This window comes from Empidonax traillii, unplaced genomic scaffold, assembly GCF_003031625.1.
Source record: "Empidonax traillii isolate 1590-97213 ecotype Southwest subspecies unplaced genomic scaffold, ASM303162v1 scaffold1356:size330773, whole genome shotgun sequence".
Taxonomy (NCBI): domain Eukaryota; kingdom Metazoa; phylum Chordata; class Aves; order Passeriformes; family Tyrannidae; genus Empidonax; species Empidonax traillii.
In genome coordinates this window covers 177,142-192,874 of record NW_020956549.1, presented here as the reverse complement: position 1 = coordinate 192,874, position 15,733 = coordinate 177,142, and the positions used below count along the sequence as shown (strand labels likewise).

The 15,733-nt window shown below is 51.5% G+C and overlaps 1 protein-coding gene across 1 annotated transcript in view; it reads left to right on the top strand.

Moving 5' to 3' along the window:
- Positions 1–523: 523 nt before the first annotated feature.
- EPB41 (erythrocyte membrane protein band 4.1) overlaps positions 524–15,733 on the top strand; it is a 69,868-nt gene continuing 54,658 nt past the window's right edge. The window contains exon 1 of the mRNA XM_027906793.1: positions 524–563. The gene's annotated coding sequence lies outside the window, so the exon portion shown is untranslated. The remainder of the gene's footprint in view (positions 564–15,733) is intronic.

Below are 15,733 nucleotides of genomic sequence, written 5' to 3'. Positions count from 1 at the left end.
CCCCCCACCTCCACCATCGGTTTACCGGGGAGCGGAGGGGTGCTGTCGGCATCATTTGAGCCTCCCCTCGCAGGGGCGCGTTTGTGGCGGGGCTGAGCGAGGCGGGACCGGGCGGTCCCTCAGGGCCGCCCGCGGGAGGGAAACGTGAGGGGAAGGAGGGGGGGGAAGCCATCAGGGGGCGCGCGCCCGCTCCCCCCCCTCCCTACCGCCCGCCCCGCCGGCCGCGGGTTCCCCTCAGCCAATGGCGAGGCGGCGCCGGCGCCCCGCCCACCGCTCCGGACCAATGAGAACTTACTACAGTGTTGTGGGGGGGGAGAGGCGGGGCCGCGCGGGGCGGGGGGGGCAGAGCCGCGGGCGGGCGGCGGCGGGCGCGGAGCGGTGAGAGCGGCGGGGCCGGGCGGGGAGCGCGGCGAGGGGAGAGGAGAAGAGAAGCGGCGGCGGTGCTGGGCTGGGCTGGGCACGGCACGGCCCCCGGGGTGAGGCGGCCGGCACCGCAGCGCGGGGCTCTGCGGGGCCCGGCGTGAGAGAGGGGCGGCGGGCGCCGCGCGCGCGGGGGCGGCCGGGTAAGTGCAGCGCGGGAGCGCGCGCGCGCGCGCGGCCTTGGCGCGGCGGGTCCGCGTGTCCGCGTGTCCGTGTGTCTGCGTGTCCGCGAACGGCGGTGCGGTGCGGTGCGGTGCGGCCCCCAGTGCGGGTGGGCACGTGTGCGCGCGCGTGTGTGGTTGTGCGCGGGGTGCGAGTGCGGGAGGTGCGTCTGTGTCCGCACCGTGTGTGTGTGTGTGTCTGTGTCTGTGTTAGCACCGTCTGAGCTCCGAGCCCCTGCGCGGGTACAGGATGCGGCTGCGTGGGGTGCTGGAAGGAGCACGCGTGGTCAGCACGGGCACCGCGCTTGTGTGTGTGTTGGGCACGGGGGGGGGGGTGTGTGTGCGGTGCGGCTGCTGCGGGCTCTGGTGTGTGTGTGCGGGGTGTATCTCTGTGCACGGTGTAGCTCTGTGTGTGTGTGTGCGCCTGGTGTGTTTGCGTGGTGTATCTGTGTTTGTGTGGCACGTTTGCACCGCGAGTGTGTGTGCCCTGTGTGTGTGCACACCGGGTGTTTGCACGGGGTGTGTGTGTGTCTCTGCGTGGTCTGTGTTTCCACGGAAGGTTTGCGCTCTGTGTGTGTGTGTGCCCCATGTGTCCGTGTTTGCGCTCTGTGTGTGTGTGTGCCCCATGTGTCCGTGTTTGCGCTCTGTGTGTGTGTGTGCCCCATGTGTCCGTGTTTGCGCTCTCTGTGTGTGTGCACGGCTCGTGTGTGAGCGCTCCCTCCGTGTGTCATGGAGAACTGGAAGCCGAAAGGCTGAGGCTCAACCCCAGGCAGATCTTGCAGGAGCCAAGAAACAGGGATAGCAGGATGGGGACGCAGCGCAGGGGAGCTGGCACTCGGTCCCTGGGGCAGGGGGTGCCCAGGGACTGCTGTGGCCAAGCCGGGGTCCCCAGCTCTGCCCAGAGTCGTTGTGCAGGAGGAGGAAGAGGAAGGAGACAGGGCGGGGAAGGGCTGGTGGGGAATTGCTCACCCACCCGTGGGACAAACGTGGGTGCCGTGGTCTGGTACCACCGCCCAGGTGAAGGCTCTTTCCCGGCCGTGCATCCCGCTTCCCTCTGAATTCCAGCTCCGAAAAACACCTCAGCCCGCTGGGAAGCGACGCTCTCCAGCTAATAGGATTTTCCGCCAAGGCGTATTTTTATTTCCCATCTCCAGCGGGGCACCGTTCGCAATGAAAACAACTCCAAAGGGTCTGGAATGAGTTAAAATCCTCCTCAACCACCTCCGTGAGTGCCGTGGCTGCAAGTGTCCCGGGCTCTTGCTTCTGTGTTTCTTGAGGAAACGGAATTTGCTTCCCCTTTGTGCACCGAGAGGGCTGTGTGTGGTTTGGGGGGGCCAGTTTTGGGCAGGGGCTGACAGCCCTCCCTGCTGGGAGTGTGTAAATGCTTATTCAAGAATTGCATGTTTGGCAGCAAAGAGAAAATGTCTGAGAGATTGTCCAAATCCTGGGGCAGGTGTTGTGCTGGTTCGGTTGTAATTCTGTGTGTTTTAATTAAGGTACTGGAGAAGCGAAACAAAATAAGTCCTTTCCAAAGCAAACTATTCCATGAAAATCTTATTTCTGAGCAGCACCACAAACCCAGTTTTTGCCTTACCTTGCTCTTTCTGTTTAGTATTTTAAGCCTTCAAAACACGCTGGGTTTCGTTTGCCTTCGTTTGGTAGATCTGGAGGGATGGTCTTTGAATTAGTGGTTATTCTTACTCACAGTTGAGTTGCTGAATGTAAAAATAATCCCTGTAAGGTCTCAGGGGGTGGAGAACACGCTGGGTGTGGATGGGGGATGCAGAGGGGCTCTACCCTGGCCGCTGTCGCTGCCCTGGTGCCGTGCAGTGCAGTTCCTTTCACAATAACCTGACTCGTGTGTTGCTGCACCCTTTGCTTCAAAGGCTGCTTTGAGGCGGTCCAGAGTAGGTTTTTTTTCCTGTTTTAATGGCTGGTCCAACTGTATTTTTAATGACTTGAAGCTTTTCCTGCAGCGTTGTGGTGGTTGTTAAGGGCTGTCCTGCTCGCTGTCTCGTGTCAGTGGTACTGACACACTTGATGTTTATATTTTACATCGTGCCAGCCCCTGGCATCTTCAGCTGTGTTTCTGGGATGATTTGGAGCATTGGGTATGATTCAAAAGGCAGCGGGGTCCTTTGCATATCTCTGCTGCCATGGCCTTAATAAAGAAGGTGAGGATTTTCTAGGATTCCCATGGACAAACATAATCTGCTGTGGAAGGTAAATATCAGGATAAACATAGCGCTCCTTTCCTTGAAAACTCAATTAGAGCCTTATGAAACAGAGAGAAGGATGATTATTTCCCCCTTAACATAAACACATTCGTTATTTCCTCTATCATTTTAGAGTAGGACAATGGAAATTACCTCTGTTTTCATCTGATCTCATGATTGCAATTTAAACCAAATAAGATTATCTGACACAAAGCGTTTGCAGGGAAAGCAACACTCCTGAGGAGGGAGGACTCTTCTCAGACACTGTGTGTTCCCAAAGCCTAAAAAAATGCTTCAGACAGTGATACTCCAAACCTACAGCTCCTGGCTCTGACGTCTCCCTGCCAACTGCCCGCGCTCCGCATGAGTGGCCACGGGATTTTTCACTTGACAGCGTTTGATTTTCCAAAAGTGGTAAAACATGTCTCTCCCGCCGCCCCATTTGCTGCTTGTTGAGTAGATATTTGAATGGATGGGAGGTGAGGACCTGGCTTCTCCAGTGAGCAACAAACCACCCCTACAAATTCATTCATCAGCCATCAAAGTGTTGCTGTGCCGGGGGTAGCTTGCAGGGATGTTGGGATGCTCCGTGTGCTTTGAGATGCTGATGGCAGGATGATGATGATGATGTGAATGTGGTGTGTAATGTGCTGGAATAAAGTTGTGTGTGCAGAGGGTTACTGATTGAAGGCAGTGGCTTCGTGCTATGTTTTCACCGGCAGTTGTTTAGTATCAAAAAGGAATCTTGGATTTTTGGGGTCAGCAAGTGAACCTCCTGCTGTTCATCCTCGGGGCAGTTCAGTGGAGGTGTTGGCTGTGTGTCCAGAGCATCTGGCCAGGAGTTTCTCCTTAAACACCTCTCCTTATGTTCTCCAGTGGGAAGTGTGAGCTGAGAGCCTCTTCATTTGGGAGAACTGTGTCAGTACCTTTTCCACCGCAGAGCGGGTTTTTTTCAGCCCCTTTCTGCCATATTGCACCTATTTCTTGGAAGAAGCCTGAGAAGTCAATGATCCTCCATCTGCTGTGGATGGAGACATGTGTGGGGCTGCAGTGGGGAGCTGGAGCCGGGCTGGTGTCAGTGCCTGGACTTGCTGGAGCTGCTTTTACGTCCCTGGGAATGAGCTGTGATGAATCAGAGGTGTTGCTTTGATAGGGGAGTCTGAGGGCCCTGCAGCAGCCCCACGGACGCAGATAATTTCCTACCGTGGACCTGACTTTGTGCTTTTAAACTCCTGGCTTCTCCCTGCCCATGGCTCGCCCTGTGCAACTTTCCTGGAGCGTTAAGAAATGGCAGCTGCTCAGGTTGTTGGGGCTCCAAGCCGTGTTTTGTTGCTGTCCTGCATCTGTCTGGGGAAGCTCCGGAGAGCTTTGCATCGAGGAGTGGAAATTGCACCCTGGGCCTGGGGATCTTTTGCAATGATTGTTCTGCTTTCTTGGCGCTTGGCTTTTGCTGTAATCCTGTGTAGATTAAGCAGAGGGCTGTACGTAAAGATTTCCCCTTATATGCCTCATCTACTACTGTTTTTGATCAGTACTGTGGTTCCTTAAGTTGCAAAGAACTGTAGGATGCTGCATAGCGGGGATTTATCTCTGCCCATCGGATGGATTAGGTAGGAATGTTCATGGCTTGTACTTAATCCAGATTAATATTATTAGTTTCTTTACGTTCAGTCGGTTGTTTACGCTTGTTTTTCTGTTTATGTGAATATTTTGCTTGTGTAATTCCCCTCACATTGTGTATTAAAAGCAAATGCTTTTAATTTGTCCGCGTAGATGAACTAAATCTCTTCTTTTTTTTTTTTTTAAAGTAGTTCCACAGAGAGGAAAATTGTGTGGGTTTGGGGGGGGTGGTGTGTTCAGGCAATTGTACTCTTCCAGGGCACGCTCCTGCAGACCCTGCTGCATTTCTGATCCGGGCTTTTTAAACGAATTCCCATGCCAGCCTGCTTTAGCTGCCGTGCTCAGAGCAAACATCGACAGCAGTGGGTTGTAATTTATAATTCATAAAGTCTCACAGCACTTGAACTCTGGTGCTGCTGGAGGGGACCGAGGGTGTTGTACCTCCCTGATCTCGGTGGAGAGCCTGGAGGCTGTGGGAAGAAGAGCAGCTCCGGGGGGTGTTTGTCCCTGTGAGTGGTGGGAGAGCTCTGGCGTTGGGTGCTTCCTTCCCACACACAAATTTTTGGGAGCAGCCCAGTCCATCTGCTGGTGAGCGTGAGTGCCATGGGATGTCAGCCTGGCTTCCCAACAGTGGAATAACCCTCCTGAGGAAACCTTGGAGCCCAGACATGAGGAGGAGCTTCGCTCTGCCCTAACCGAGTCCTTCTCACAGGGGATCAGCTCAGCCCAGGCTGTGACTGCAGCAAACACACCGTGGCTGGAGCTTGGGAATGGGAACACGTTTCGGAAGCAGCAGGAGAAGAATTGGGCTAGTTAGCTCTTTCTGTGAAAACCACAATTCCTCTGAACCCGCCGGTCACCGGTTGTAGGCTGATTATTCCCCCCCTTCCCCGCCCCACGTAACGCGCGTGTGTGAGAGAGATAATTAAAAGCTTTTAGTTAAATAAATAACTAAGCTGCTCACGCGGCTTTATAGTAGAATTGCAGAGCCAAACCCTTGGAGGTGGAAGATGGCGCGTGCTGCCGCTGGTCCCGCAGCATCTCCCGCCTTTCCCGTGCTGGAGCGGGCTCGGAGCGTGATTCCATATGGGCTTTTACCCCCTCCAGGGCTTGTGTATCACTGAACATAAGAGTGAGCTGGATGTAAGTGGGGACAGTCCCATCCCATTGTGTCCAGGGCCTCGGGCTGTATTTTATTCCCCGCTATTCAAACTCTGCTCCGAAGACGGGGCTTAATAATTCCCGCCCGGCTTCATCTGCGGTGCCTGCGTGCAAATGGATCACAAGCACGAGCTGGTCTTTGCGATTCTCTGGTGAGATGGGGCTGGGTGCTCCGGGACAGCTCGGAGGGTGGTTTGGTTTTATCCCTTTGACACAGAGCACGATGGAACGTTTCGTGTTCCAGCCCCGGTTTCTGCCCGCCGTGCCTCGAGCCAGGCACTCGGAAAATGAGAAACATGCAGCTGGTGACCATTCCTGGGGAGTTTTAGGAGTCATTTGTCACTGGGCAGGGGCTGATTCATGGAAGGGTAAAGATCTTTTGCGTCCAGTTTAGCTGCCCTAGCCGGGAAATATTTCTCCTGCAGCCCTGCCTCGATTCTGCCTTCCAGTTCCTGAAACAAAGGGTAAGAGGGTTCTACAACCGATGTAATAGGATGTAAGAGGTGCAGAGGCAGCTCAGTCTGACAAAAAAAAAACCAAACCCCTTGAATCCCCAAACAAAAACTGGTCTGTCCTTTAAACTCTGTGTTCTGTGTGCACATGGAGTTCTAGTCCTGCTTGCAAGGACGCATATCCAGGCAGTGTCACCTTGACCTACACATCAGACACGAGCTGGTGGGACCTCCAGGGATGCAGCCCCTTGGAAAAGAGCAGTGATGAGCTGCTATCCTCCCTGGACAAGGGAGCTCTCCTGTTCTCCATGTAAATTAAAACTCAGCTGCTCGTTTTGTCTGAAAAGTCTTGAAATCCAGCATTAGGCCAGAGTTTTCTGTCCTAAGTACCTGTTTTACAACTGTTGGCTGGCAGTGATTGACAGGCAAGATGGAAATTGTGGGTTAAAATTGTTTGGGGGTTGTTGGTGTGAAGTTAAAAAAAAAAAAGTCACCTAACCAGCTAACTCTTTCTCTTGTGTGAGTGTGTGTAAGTGTGCAGAGGTAATGAAAAGGCCATTTATCTTCTAAACGTGCCCTGACACAGGCAGAAGGCAGAGGATGTGTTCCCAAGCTGCTTGTAGGAGGAAGGGGGCACATTCCATGCAAGAAAGCAGAGTTTTTAGAATTCAGTGGCCAGTATTAAAATTTGAGCAGTGAGAAAACAGGTGGGATGAGCAGCAGGCACTTCCCTTGCAGGGATGTGCCTCCATCCCTCCTGGGATCGGTGCCGGTGGCCGATGCTGATATCGCTGCTCTTTTATCTCCCCCTGCCAACTTGAAAGTGAGTTTGTGTGTGGTGAGCAGCTCCTGAGAGTCTTGGTGAATAAGCACATCAAACAGCAACGTGGTAAACTTGGTGTGGGTTGCCTGGTCCAGCTGCTGGGATAACTTTGATCTAGGACAAGCTGGAAGCGTTTTGGGCCCGGGGAGCTGCAGAGAAAATGCCCGTTTTCAGTGTTTGTATGTAGCTCTAGTCAAAAAGGTTTAAGGACCCCTACGCTTTCTTGGAGAAGGGGAACAACTCTCCTCAAGAGAGGAAGTATTTGGGGGAGGAAAAAAGGTGGGGTAAATATATGTTGCTTGTCTGTGGGTTTTCATGTGCAGCCAGGCCCCTCCTGGGTGTTTAAATGTGATGGAAAAGAGCTCTTGCAGACATATGGGTTTGCTGACTTAATCACACAGATGAGCTGGCTTCATTCTCCAGGGGGTTCTGAACAATAATTTAATATTGTAGGGGACAGGCAGGGGATAGACCCTGGAGAAGGAGGTTTATCTGCAGTGGGAGAAACTCCATCAACGTGGGAAGGGTGTGCTGACGATAGCAGGGAAATGGCCACGTGCTGAATTCCTCTGATACCTCTTCCAGCGTGTGTTGCTGGAGGAAATAGTTTCTTCAGACTTCTCCTGGAGCTTTCTGTTGTTGTTGTTGTAACTGCTGCTTCTGTTATTTCCATCCTGTCCACCTCGATGCCGCCTTCAGAAAACACTTCCTTTGTTTATGGGCGGCCGTATCAGTTTGTTTGCTCCCGCCTGTCCCTGCGCTTCCCTTCCCTCCCCCAGGAAATGCTGGAATAAAGCTGGGGTTGCCTGATGAGGTCAGAGCAGCCTTCGTGCCCGTCCCTGCCCCTCTCAGCAGGTTTGGGGTGCTCACTGAGGTTTGAATATCCCCTTGATAACAAGAACTGAAGGGACTTGTAGTGTCTGATTGTGTTCCTGTCAAAAAATGACCTTTTTCCCTCGCTCTTGCACACTGGAGCAAGGTTTTTTTTCCTATTTTGTTTTGTTCTGAAGCGAGGTGCTTTGAGTAGCTGGTGTCTCCCATCCCCTCAGTTTTGAGGCACCAGTGTAGAAACATTCCTCTTCATGGTTCAGGTGCTCTTTCTCCCACTTTCAAACACCCATCAGATGTTGGTGGGAAAACCAGCAGTGGCAGGGACAACATTAGTGGCTGATATTTTGCAGCCGCTGCTCTTGGCTTATTTAAAAATGATGATTGACTCTCTTCCTGTGCCCTGGTGATGACAAATGCTGATATTCCTTTTGCAGAGATGTGGTTTATTAAAAAAGGAGTTCCCCTTGCGTGATGAATTGAGAGGGAGAGCTAGGGTGGGGGACTGGATCCATCAGCGCTCCGGAGGCAGGAATGGGAGTAGATAATGGACATGAGGGATGAGTTGGGCAAAGAAAGGAGGTTTGCAATTACAGGGGATTTTGGTATTGCCCTGTGATGCTTTTCTTGCAGGTTTATTTTGTTTTATAATTGAGCTGGACTCTCCAGCATGAGCCTGATTATTACACAGGTGGGGGTTGATCCACACAGTGCTAATCCCGGCACAGGCCAGCGGTCCAAGGATGCACATACATTGTATTATATACAGCATATGCAAATAGGGTGGAATTAAACCTTTTTTTATGCTTTTTTGAAGTGTCTGGGCTGCATCTGTGCCAGTGATAACTGTGATAACTGCAAACACAGGTGAGGGGAGAGGTGCCAGCACCCCGTAGGTTGCAAGGTGTGCACAGAGCTCGTCGGTGTCTCCTTGAGGTACCAACCTGATTACTCTGTTTGCTGGGCCAGTGCTGCTGGGGGAGTGGTTGTACATGAACTATTTCTCATGATTTCTCAGCACAAACAGTTGTAAATCACTCCTGTGGTAGGAGCAGATGCGAAAAGCCCTCGGTCCCGTGCAGCTCCTGCCCGGGCCTTTGAAAATACAGTTGTAAAGAAACAAAAGAACTCTGCCCTTTTGATGTATTAACTGTAAAATAAACTGGAAAAATTGTAGCTAGATTGTGCTTGTTTTGGAAACAGTTTAACCTTCTGAAGCTTCTGACTGTGGCAGAAAACCGAGGAGTGGTGAGTTATACTGAAACTAAGGTTTGATTAATTGTAACTTCTGTAGCGCTTGAGCTTGGCCACTAGAAAAACGTCTTGGTTTAGGTGAAGAACACTTGTCTTTTAATTAAAAACACCTGTTCTAATAAATTTTCGAGCTGGGTGGAGGGGAGAAGACATCAAGTGGAGCTGCAGCCGTGCACCTCTTCAAGCAAGAGGTTTGTGGGTGGCTTCTTCCTGTGTTACCTCCAGGGTCTGCTCCTGTTTTTTCCCCCGATCTCCGTCAACAGGAACGCTCCCTGAGAAAATATTTTGAGTCATTTACAGAAAACAAGTGGAGAGAGAAAAATCACAAGCCTCTCTGTTGGAAAACATCATCAGAGCTTTGCTAATGGAGCAACGGCATTTGGGATTTTTTGGCTGCACCCCATGATGCCGAGCGTCAGCCAAACCCAGCAGTCCCACATCTCCAGAGGAAACAGCAACTGGGGAACACGCAGTTTTTGTCTGTTTTTCCAAGCTAATCTCCTTGCCTTGCTTTCCCACCCCTGGACTGTGGTTTTGCCTAGTCACAAGGTGTTTCATGGGTGCAGCAGTTCAGGTGCTGCGAGTCAGAGATGTCTGGGGATGAGTCACTGGAGCTCAGGATGGGGCAAGTTTGTTGAAAACAACCTGGGAGATCCCCAGGCTTTGCACAAGCTTAAAATTAGGGGTTGATTTCCAGACACAAAAAGATGCAGACCTCTTGGTATCGGCAGCAGTGAGCTCTTTGATGGTGCTTTCGGAAATATGCTTGAAATTTGTTGCTGTGTTTTAAAGAAAAATATGTCTTTGCTGCTCCAAGCAGTGAATTATAATTTTTTTTTTTTTAAATGCAAATTGGAAAAAAATGCAAATTGGAAAAAAATTCAGCTTGGAGCTGTGCAGATATTTGATTTTCAAGTCGATAATTTGTCACACAAGTAATGAGCCAGTGTGGTACCCGGCACAGTCCCTTATGGCTTTTGCAGTGATCATATATGTGATCTGCACTTACTGTGGGGGAAAAATGGATGTGGCACTTGCATTTTAGCTGGAGGACCGTGTTTTTGGGTTGAATCCCTGTGAGTGGGGATGTGTGTGTTTCATCTGAAATCTGAGATCCACCCATCTGGCATTAATGCAGCGTTTGGGATCAGCCACCTGCAGCAGGAGCCTCTGCAGCCATTCCCGATTTCCCAGTGGCACCAGCATGTTTGTGCTTGTGTAGCATCCTCCCGCTTCAAACCATGCTGGAAGTTGGGTTTGCTGCCTAAAATGAGCTCCTCCTGTAATGTAGCAGCTCGCTGGGTGACCACTAATTGAGTTAATTGCTGCCCTTAATATGAAATATATTGTGGGTTAGAGAGGCACGTTCTGCTGCCCCACAGGACTCGACTGATGCAGTTCCAGGCATGGGACATCTCCCTGTGTCCCAGTGCAGGCACATTCCTTATGGGAGCAGTTCATGCCAATGCAGTGTTCCCTGCTGATGCTCCAGTGGGATCTCTAAGCCCTCCTGGAGTTATTCACCTTTTAGTTTTTCCTCTTGAACGTAGAAGTCTCTTCCCTGCTGTTGTCAAAACTGAGTTCTGCAGTGCTGTTGGTGAAGCCCTTTGAAAGTGCACTGCGCCACGCAAACAAAAGTGCACACTTTGAGCAAAAAAAAATCTAATATTTGATAAAAAATGAGTAGATAATCGTGGTAAAGTGCCATTTCCTTTTGGCATGTCACTGTTTCACACAGTGGCACCGCATTGTGCAATAGAGATCTATTTGTAGAAAGGAAGAGAAGAGGCCAGAGTTTACGGGATGTTTCTCAAAGTCCTACAGAAGGATGTCTTTCACCAGGGGGATTATTAAGTCTGAGCAATGTGAGTTGCAAAATAACTTCTTGCACTGCTGCCTGCAGATGCCAGTGTGTCTGTGAAGGCTCTGCCAGCTCCAGAGGGTCGTTCCGTGACGTTCCCGAAAGGCTCACGCTGTGCTCCCGTGTCCCTGGGCTCTGCCACAGGGAGTTGTTTTGGGTCTTCACCTCCCAGATCTGGTGTTAATGCCTGAAAAGCTCAAGTCGTGGTATAAAGTGACCTGTACTTGGAGGGTGATGGTTTTTGGGTATTTTTTTCCGTATTCTGGGGAGTTTGGGGTCTCCATCGTTCTGTTTTCGGGTGGTTTTCCAAAGGCACTTAAAACTTAACTGCATTTATGCAGCACTGGCTGCTGCTACTGATGCGTGCCCCACATGCCCTGAGTTAACAACCCCAGTCCTGAACTGCTGCTGTGTTTTGCTGCATCCCAAAGGAGAAAACAGATATTTAGTGCTGTGGATGCAGGAGGAGATCCCGGGGGCTGCTGAGATCTGGGCAGTGAGGCTGCAATGACCTTCTGCTGTTTCACCAGACCTCCTCTTCACGCTCAGGGCTGTTATTCCACCACTGAGACCAGGAATCTGTGTTTCTTCTCCCGGAGGAGAGGCTGGTCCTGGATGCCAGCAGGTCTGAAGCTCCGTGCAGCGCAGCCGGCAGCAGCCTCGCGCGCGGGGTACTCTGTAATTAATGTCGGCTCTTGAGCGCCGAGTAATTGGGAGCAGTAATTGGATGGTAGCTTAAGAGCCAGGAGCATGGTTAAATAAACCAAACAGGCTTGCAGTTGTAATGTCAGCAGGTAAAACTCCCTGGGAAACAGCAAATCCACATGGCAGTGATGGGCGGCACGAGCGAGGTCCGCGCTCAACGCAGGCGCTCCAGAGCAAAGGCAGCGACCCGGAGCGTGCGGAGCAGAGCAGGGCAGGTCCTCTCCTCCTTCCCCGGGTGCTGAAGAGGGGGCTCAACCCGGTAAGGCAAGATATTTTTTTTAAGCATCTCCTGTGCTTAGGAGTAAGAGAATGAACTGTTCTTGTTTTGGAGTCGTAGTTCGCTTCAAAAGAGTTTTTGAGGCTTGTTTAGTTGGGGAGCTGGAGCGAGCTCGGGCTGTCCTGAACGGAGACCAGCTCGTTGCATTTGTTTCTGCCTTGTTTTTGCTTGTTATTCTTAAACCACGCTTCTTGCCGCTGCGAGGGCTGCAGAAACCAACCAACCTGCTTTCTGCAGCCGGTGTGGCGTTTGCTCTGCTCTCGTTTGCCACATGCCCTGCTCGCAGCTTGCACCGTCGAGGAGGTGTCTGGGAGCGAGCGGAGCCCGCTCAGACCTCGTGTGCACCTTCGTTATTTTTCATCTTACAGAGGAACAGGCGACCATCTACCTTCAGCTCGTGTATACAGAGGGAGAACCTGGAGGAAGTGCAAAGGAGGTGGTTTAAGAATGTATTTATTGGAGGAGCAAAGAGCTGGTTTGGCAGGAGCCGCCTGGCCGGGGCGCCTGGGTGAGCTCACCGATGCTTTTTGCTCTCTCCACTCTTTCCCCCCCGGCCTCGTTTGAAGGGTCTCCTCATGGCAGTTTTAACCCGAACAATGATATCACCAGAGCTTGCAGAAAAGAGGATTTGTGTGGCATTTTATTCCCTTGTGCTGCATGAATGTGGATTTCAGCAATATTGTTGTGTGGCTCCTGCTGTCAGCAGCGCGGTGAAAAGAGCGGCTCACTTGTCTGGAATTGCGACTGTGGGACTCGCAGCCCTTCAGCAGCACAATTTTAGCTGGGGCTCTCCATTTAGCCCTCAGTCCTGGGTGCTGGGCAACACCAGTAGGTTTAGAGTCCAAAATGCTGAGGGTGATATGGTTTATTCTTAATTTTCAGTTGGTTTTGGTACTTGATAAATACCCGAGACCCTGCGAGTCTGCAGAGCTTTCAGCTGGATGAAGCACTGTTGGGCTCAATGAGGCTTCAGCTGTGCATGAGGCAATTGCACAACTGGGATTTAAATATAAAAAAGGGAAAAATAAGCAAAGCTTCTCCAAAAAAACATGCGGTTGTTCCTCCCGCCGTTATATTGTCGGGGGGAGGGTGTGCACATACACAGCACACACTTTCAATAGAGTAAGGATTATTTTGAGACCTAACTCATAAAATAGGTATCAATGGGATGCTAAATTGTGTACACAAGGCCAGTAGCTTATCCAGAAAGCACCACTATCCTCAGCTATGATTTATTTTAACAGGAAAAGATTTAAACCAGCTGCTGTTTTCTGCATATGCTTTATCCCTACTAAAGGAAATGCTTGGTCTTTAATGGCTTTTCACTTATATTCAAATATTGCAGTGTTTAAACAGTTGGGAGGTGTTTGCTGTTGTCTTCTCAGCTGGTTGGTGGCCAGCAGTGTCCTGGCTGTGCCATGGCAGGTGTGTGTCGGCACTGGTGGGAGTGGAGAAAGCTGGTTTACAACTTCCAAGTGCTGCCCCAATTTTTTCATGTCCTCCTGTCTTCATGCCCAGGCTCCCTTTAGTGCCCTTGGGGATGTTAAGCTTCTCCCAGTGTGGTGTTTAATGCAGGATGAAAGGGAGAAGATTGGAGGGAAAGGCATGAGCGGGTGGGGGATCCTGGGCAGCCCCTGGGAGTGGGGAGAGAAGGTGGGAGGGGATCGAGGGGTGGTGGAAGGCAGAGGGGTGCAGTGCAGCTGGATAGGAGAGTAGGAGACCTCCTTTTAGTGCATGTTGTCCATGGAGCTCCGGGGTGGAGCTGTTTGGATCAGCAGGATTAAGTGTGGCTGGAGAGGAAGGTGCTGCAGTGTTTTGCTCACAAACCCAAGGAGCACCAGTGTGAGACTCAGCACTAACACTGTCCTGGTGTGCTGGGTGGCAAAGGTGGGCGTTGAAGAAGTAAAAAATACCTCTTGAGAGCTGGTGAAATGTGGCATTGCTGCTGTTTGTTCAGTGAAATCACAACCCACAACACCCTCCCACACCAACCCATCCAGCGCAGAAGGGAGGGCGGCAACCGAAAATATGAGCAAACAGCCCCTGGATGTGGGTGCAAAATGTGTTTCTGACCCCTCCCTGCAGTGCTGAGCGTGAGCACAACTTCCTCTTCCTTTCTGTAGTCTGAAGAAAGCGATGTTTGTGCACATTTCCTCCGTGCAGATGATGGCAGCGACCCTGGGCTGCTGCCGGGGCTGAGCTGTGGGCACCAACACGGGTCCTCACTTGGCTCTCCAGCACTGAAAGAAACCCCACAATACCATCTTGCCTTCCATCCTATTTTTTAAATCAGTGTTCTCCCTTCCCCCCAAGATGGTTTTTAATACCTTGCTCACTGTTTCCTGCTGCTGATAGGCCAGGCTGGAGCTCAGCTGCCGTGTCCTGGTGAGCCATTAGTGCATCCGGATGGGATCGGGGCAGGAATTCAAAGCAGGAGCGAGCACAGGCTCCCTGTGGGATAACTTTGCCATGGCTCTGTGGGCAGGCAGGAGGTGTCAGCGTCATTAGTTCGGTTCTGCAGCAGAAGTGGGGGTGATAAACTGCTCGCTGGGTGTTTGCTCTCCCAGAGGATCAAAGGGATTCCTGGCAGCTGAGCAGCTGAAATTAAGCACCCCAGTTCACAGGGCTTTGGAGTGGTGATGGACCAAAATCACCGGGTTAGGCACTGAAATATCACCCCTTGATCCCATGGGACAACACTGAGAGGATTGCCTGAAATGGTCGCTTTTTTTTTTGCTGTGAACTTCTGATAGCTGCGCTCCCGCTCTGCTGCCTCAGACTGCCAGGGGCTTCTCCGTGCTGGAGTCGCCTAAATCCTGCCAAAGAAACAGGTGATTATTTAATGAAAATGGCATTCCCAAGCTGTGTGTCTTGTTAAAGCATCCGGAACGTCGTGTTGTGTCTTCTCCCCGCTGGTGACACAGCGCAGCCAGTGTGGGGAATGACGGCAATTTTGATTCAAAACCATCTCCAGTGAAAATGGTTGTTTGTAAATGTGCTGCATCAGATGTGTCAATGGATGTAATTAAGGAATGAAGGCTGCTGCACACCCCTAATTAAGGGGATTAAAAACTAAAGCTGCCTGATTTCACTGCTGGGTGGAAAAAACAAACAGACGGAACTGGTGGAAAAGGCTGGAGGGCGAGTTTTGAGTGGGGGATTCTGCTGCTGAAAAGAGCAGCTCCGGGAGGTGACAGGACTGACCTGTTCTGCCATGTGTCTCCAGTTGACTGCTGAGCACAGAACAGATTTAATTGCTGCTCCACACCCGCTCCAGTTTGGTTCCTGTTGGGGATGGGAGGATTTTTATCCCCTAGGGTGCAGCCTCTGGGGGGTGACAGCCGTGTCACCCCAGGGTGGTTTGGTGTCTCCCCGTTCAGCACCATCACTGGCTCTTGGCTGTTTTGGGATGATGCTGTGGGATCTTGTTGTGTAGAAGCAGAGGAGAGATGTGTGTGAGGTGCTGAAAGCAGGGCAGAACCTTCAGGCGTCCCTGAGGTGCTTTTGCATGTGTGAAATGGGCCAAACTGCACCAAATCTGGGACAGGGAGCGTTGTGTAATGAAATATTAGGAAGCTGTGCTCACTGAGAGCTTCTCCCTGGCTGAGTTTGTCCTGGGATGGGGACTGCTGAGGATGTGTCTCTAATCCTGACGCTGCTCTCCAGTTGCTCATTTGACTCTGGGAGGGTGTCACTGCAGTTCAGGATCCCTGAAGGGCTGCTGGGGAACATCCTCCGCGTGGGAGGCGTTGCAAAACCTGCTGTGATTTTCCAGGAACCATCTTCTCCTTTGCTCTCCGGCTCGTGAAGTCACCCCAAGGGGGAGGGTGACTTTGGGGTCACTGAATATCACGAGCAGGAAAAGTGGGAAGCAAACCATCCCTGTGGAGGTGAAGTGTCCAAGTGCATGCCTGGGACCTGCAGTGCCCCCTGGCATTCACTGGGGCAATGTCCT